This window comes from Coregonus lavaretus, assembly GCF_964263955.1.
Source record: "Coregonus lavaretus genome assembly, chromosome: 12".
Taxonomy (NCBI): Eukaryota; Metazoa; Chordata; class Actinopteri; order Salmoniformes; family Salmonidae; genus Coregonus; species Coregonus lavaretus.
In genome coordinates, this window is record NC_139999.1 from 32,480,016 (window position 1) to 32,486,015 (window position 6,000).

Sequence of the window (6,000 nt, forward strand, 5' to 3'; positions counted from 1 at the left end):
AGTCACTCGAAAAGTAACCCTGAGAAATGTATAAATAAGGCTCAAAACCCTAAATCAAGGCTATTCAATTCCGGTCCGGGAGGGCCAAAACATTTCTTTTTTGGGGAATTCTTCATTTCATTTTTCATTCCATTTCTTGTTCTTCAGAGACCCTGAAAAATGGTTCCCCTATGCCACAGGTGTCAAACTCATTCCACGGAGGGCCGAGTGTCTACGGCTTTTCGTTCCTCCCTTGTACTTGATTTATGAATTAAGGTCACTAATTAGTAAGGAACTCCCCTCACCTGGTTGTTTAGATCTTAATTGAAAGGAAAAACCAAAAACCAGCCGACACTAGGCCCTCTATGGAATGAGTTTGACAACCCTGCCCTATAGCATCACTTTTAAGAACCTTATTTAGTTGAAACTTGCACCTTTATTTTTAAGAGTGTATGAGATATAAATACATCTTGATATAGATGTGGCTGAGAAGATAAACTTGTTTCATCCAACACATTTATTTGATAAATATATAAAATATTGTAAATACAGTGGGGAAAAAAAGTATTTAGTCAGCCACCAATTGTGCAAGTTCTCCCACTCAAAAAGATGAGAGAGGCCTGTAATTTTCATCATAGGTACACGTCAACTATGACAGACAAAAATAGATTTCTTTTCTCCAGAAAATCACATTGTAGGATTTTTAATGAATTTATTTGCAAATTATGGTGGAAAATAAGTATTTGGTCAATAACAAAAGTTTCTCAATACTTTGTTATATACCCTTTGTTGGCAATGACACAGGTCAAACGTTTTCTGTAAGTCTTCACAAGGTTTTCACACACTGTTGATGGTATTTTGGCCCATTCCTCCATGAAGATCTCCTCTAGAGCAGTGATGTTTTGGGGCTGTCGCTGGGCAACACAGACTTTCAACTCCCTCCAAAGATTTTCTATGGGGTTGAGATCTGGAGACTGGCTAGGCCACTCCAGGACCTTGAAATGCTTCTTACGAAGCCACTCCTTCGTTGCCCGGGCGGTGTGTTTGGGATCATTGTCATGCTGAAAGACCCAGCCACGTTTTCCCTCAAAATCTCACGATACATGGCCCCATTCATTCTTTCCTTTACACGGATCAGTCGTCCTGGTCCCTTTGCAGAAAAACAGCCCCAAAGCATGATGTTTCCACCCCCATGCTTCACAGTAGGTATGGTGTTCTTTGGATGCAACTCAGCATTCTTTGTCCTCCAAACACAACCAGTTGAGTTTTTACCAAAAAGTTCTATTTTGGTTTCATCTGACCATATGATATTCTCCCAATCCTCTTCTGGATCATCCAAATGCACTCTAGCAAACTTCAGACGGGCCTGGACATGTACTGGCTTAAGCAGGGGGACACGTCTGGCACTGCAGGATTTGAGTCCCTGGCGGCGTAGTGTGTTACTGATGGTAGGCTTTGTTACTTTGGTCCCAGCTCTCTGCAGGTCATTCACTAGGTCCCCCCGTGTGGTTCTGGGATTTTTGCTCACCGTTCTTGTGATCATTTTGACCCCACGGGGTGAGATCTTGCGTGGAGCCCCAGATCGAGGGAGATTATCAGTGGTCTTGTTGTCACGATCGTCGTAGAGAGTAGACCAATGCGCAGCGTTGGTTGCGAACATACTGAACTTTATTATCTTAAGTGATAATATAACAACAAAACAATAAACGAAACGTGCAGTCCTACGGTTAACACAGAAACAAACCAAACGGAAACAAGATCCCACAAACACTAAGGGAAACAGACTGTTTAAATATGGCTCCCAATCAGAGACAACCAGCAACAGCTGACACTCGTTGCCTCTGATTGGGAGCCACTCTGGCCAACATAGAAAATCAACAACTAGAACTCCCACTCAGAACATAAACACATAGAATCTACACACCCTGGCTCAACATATAGAGTCCCCAGAGCCAGGGTGTGACAGCACCCCCCCCCCCCCAAAGGCGCGGACTGCGACCGCGCCTCAACAAAACCCAAACAGGGGAGGGCTGGGTGGGCATTCCTCCTCGGAGGCGGTTCCGGCTCCGGGCTAGACCACCACCCTTCAATAATCCCCCCGTAGCGCCCCTGGTCCGGTCTGGCCCCGCTGGCTGGAGCTGGACTGGACATCGAAGGAGCGGATTGCTTAAGCTCCGTTGTGGAGCAGCTGACCGGTACCTGATCAGGCACCGGTGACCCAGGCACGGGTTGTGCAGGACTGACGACGCGCACCCCTGGCTTGGTGCGTGGAGCAGGAACGGACCGGACCGGGCTGACGATGCGCACCCCTGGCTTGGTGCGTGGAGCAGCAACGGGCCGGACCGGGCTGACGATACGCACCCCTGGCTTGGTGCGTGGAGCAGGAACAAACCGGACCGGGCTGACGATGCGCACCCCTGGTTTGATGCGTGGAGCAGCAACGGGCGGGACCGGGCTGACGATACGCACCCCTGGCTTGGTGCGTGGAGCAGGAACGGACCGTATCGGGCTGACGACTCGCACCCCTGGCTTGGTGCGAGTGGCAGGAACAGGCCGGGCCGGGCTGGCGACGCGCACCGTAGGCTTGGTGCGAGGAGCAGGAACAGGTCGGGCTGGGCTGGCGACGCGCACCGTAGGCTTGGTGCGAGGAGCAGGAACAGGCCGGGGCGGGCTGGCGACGCGCACCGTAGGCTTGGTGCGAGTGGCAGGAACAGGCCGGGCCGGGCTGGCGACGCGCACCGTAGGCTTGGTGCGAGTGGCAGGAACAGGCCGGGCCAGGCTGGCGACGCACACCGTAGGCTTGGTGCGAGTGGCAGGAACAGGCCGGGCCGGGCTGGCGACGCGCACCGTAGGCTTGGTGCGAGGGGCAGGAACAGGCCGGACCGGGCTGTGGAGACGGATAGGAGACCTGGAGTGAAGAGCGGCCACAACCCGTCCTGGCTGAATGCCTACCTTCACACACTCTGTGTGAGGCATCCGCACAGGACGCACAGGGCTGTGTACCCGTACTGGCATAACAGCACGCGACACTGGCGCAGGATATCCGGGACCGAGGAGAGGCACTGGAGACCACGAGCGCTGAGCCGGCACACTCCGTCCTGGCTGCATGCCCACCTTCGCACGACACGTGCGGGGTGCTCGCACAGGACGTAACGGACTATGCCGGACCACTCGTGGCACAGTACGCCGCTCCGCATACCGCGGAACCTGCCCAGTCCCATGCTGCCATGCCTGAGTACAGGAAGTTGGTTCCGCTCTCCATCCAGGCTCCGCCAACCTGCCTTCTGGCCCCCCAAACCCGGTGGCCTCCTCTCCAAATCTCCCAAATCGCCCTGTGGCAGCCTCCTGCTGCCCAGTCGCCCATGCCGTGTGCCCCCCCCTAAAAATGTTTTGGGGTTGCCTCTCGTCCGACGGACGACGACACTGTTTACGCCGTTGCTCCTCTCTCCGTCGCGCCTCTACCGTCTCCTTCCATGGCCGGCGATCCATCCCGGCCTGGATTTCCTCCCAGGTCCAGGACCCCTGCCCGTCCAAGATCTGCTCCCACGTCCAGGCTGCCTGCTCCTGGACACGCTGCTTGGTCCTGGTATGGTGGGATCTTCTGTCACGATCGTCGTAGAGAGTAGACCAATGCGCAGCGTTGGTTGCGAACATACTGAACTTTATTATCTTAAGTGATAATATAACAACAAAACAATAAACCAAACGTGCAGTCCTACGGTTAACAAAGAAACAAACCAAACGGAAACAAGATCCCACAAACACTAAGGGAAACAGACTGTTTAAATATGGCTCCCAATCAGAGACAACCAGTAACAGCTGACACTCGTTGCCTCTGATTGGGAGCCACTCTGGCCAACATAGAAAATCAACAACTAGAACTCCCACACAGAACATAAACACATAGAATCTACACACCCTGGCTCAACATATAGAGTCCCCAGAGCCAGGGTGTGACACTTGTATGTCTTCCATTTCCTAATAATTGCTCCCACAGTTGATTTCTTCAAACCAAGCTGCTTACCTATTGCAGATTCAGTCTTCCCAGCCTGGTGCAGGTCTACAATTTTGTTTCTGGTGTCCTTTGACAGCTCTTTGGTCTTGGCCATAGTGGAGTTTGGAGTGTGACTGTTTGAGGTTGTGGACAGGTGTCTTTTATACTGATAACAAGTTCAAACAGGTGCCATTAATACAGGTAACGAGTGGAGGACAGAGGAGCCTCTTAAAGAAGAAGTTAAAGGTCTGTGAGAGCCAGAAATCTTGCTTGTTTGTAGGTACTTATTTTCCACCATAATTTGCAAATAAATTCATTAAAAATCCTACAATGTGATTTTCTGGAAAAAAAATTCTCAATGTCTGTCATAGTTGACGTGTACCTATGATGAAAATTACAGGCCTCTCTCATCTTTTTAAGTGGGAGAACTTGCACAATTGGTGGCTGACTAAATACTTTAGTCAGCCACCAATTGTGCAAGTTCTCCCACTTAAAAAGATGAGAGAGGCCTGTAATTTATATCATAGGTACACGTCAACTATGACAGACAAAATGAGAAAAAAAATCCAGAAAATCACATTGTAGGATTTTTAATGAATTTATTTGCAAATTATGGTGGAAAATAAGTATTTGGTCAATAAAAAAAGTTTCTCTATACTTTGTTATATACCCTTTGTTGGCAATGACACAGGTCAAACGTTTTCTGTAAGTCTTCACAAGGTTTTCACACACTGTTGCTGGTATTTTGGCCCATTCCTCCATGCAGATCTCTAGAGCAGTGATGTTTTGGGGCTGTCGCTGGGCAACACGGACTTTCAACTCCCTCCAAAGATTTTCTATGGGGTTGAGATCTGGAGACTGGCTAGGCCACTCCAGGACCTTGAAATGCTTCTTACGAAGCCACTCCTGCGTTGCCCAGGCGGTGTGTTTGGGATCATTGTCATGCTGAAAGACCCAGCCACGTTTCATCTTCAATGCCCTTGCTGATGGAAGGTTTTCACTCAAAATCTCACGATACATGGCCCCATTCATTCTTTCCTTTACACGGATCAGTCGTCCTGGTCCCTTTGCAGAAAAACAGCCCCAAAGCATGATGTTTCCACCCCCATGCTTCACAGTAGGTATGGTGTTCTTTGGATGCAACTCAGCATTCTTTGTCCTCCAAACACGACGAGTTGAGTTTTTACCAAAAAGTTATATTTTGGTTTCATCTGACCATATGACATTCTCCCAATCCTCTTCTGGATCATCCAAATGCACTCTAGCAAACTTCAGACGGGCATGGACATGTACTGGCTTAAGCAGGGGGACACGTCTGGCACTGCAGGATTTGAGTCCCTGGCGGCGTAGTGTGTTACTGATGGTAGGCTTTGTTACTTTGGTCCCAGCTCTCAACAGGTCATTCACTAGGTCCCCCTGTGTGGTTCTGGGATTTTTGCTCACCGTTCTTGTGATCATTTTGACCCCACAGGGTGAGATCTTGCATGGAGCCCCAGATCGAGGGAGATTATCAGTGGTCTTGTATGTCTTCCATTTCCTAATAATTGCTCCCACAGTTGATTTCTTCAAACCAAGCTGCTTGGCCAGCAGGGCCAGACCGGACTAGGGGCGCTTTGGGGGGTTTGTTGGAGGGTGGGGGTCAAGCCCGGAGCCGGAACCGCCTCCGAGGAGGAATGCCCACCCGCAGCAGACTTTGTGAAAATTAATATTTGTGTCATTCTCAAAACTTTTGACCACGACTGTACATGTGGGAAGGGGTAAAAGTAACTAGGCAATCAGGATATATAATAAACAGAGTAGCAGCAGCGTATGTAAAGTGTGTCTATGTGTGAGGGTGTGGCGTCAATATGCGTGTGTGTGTGTGTATTGCAGTGTCAGTGTAGAATGTGTGAGTGTGTGGGTAGAGTCTAGTGAGTGTGCATAGAGCCAGTGCAAGGTAGTCAGTGCAAAATAATTAAGATAAATAAATAATAAAGGGGGTCAATGTAAATGGTCCAGGTAGCCATTTGATTAACTGTTCAGCAATC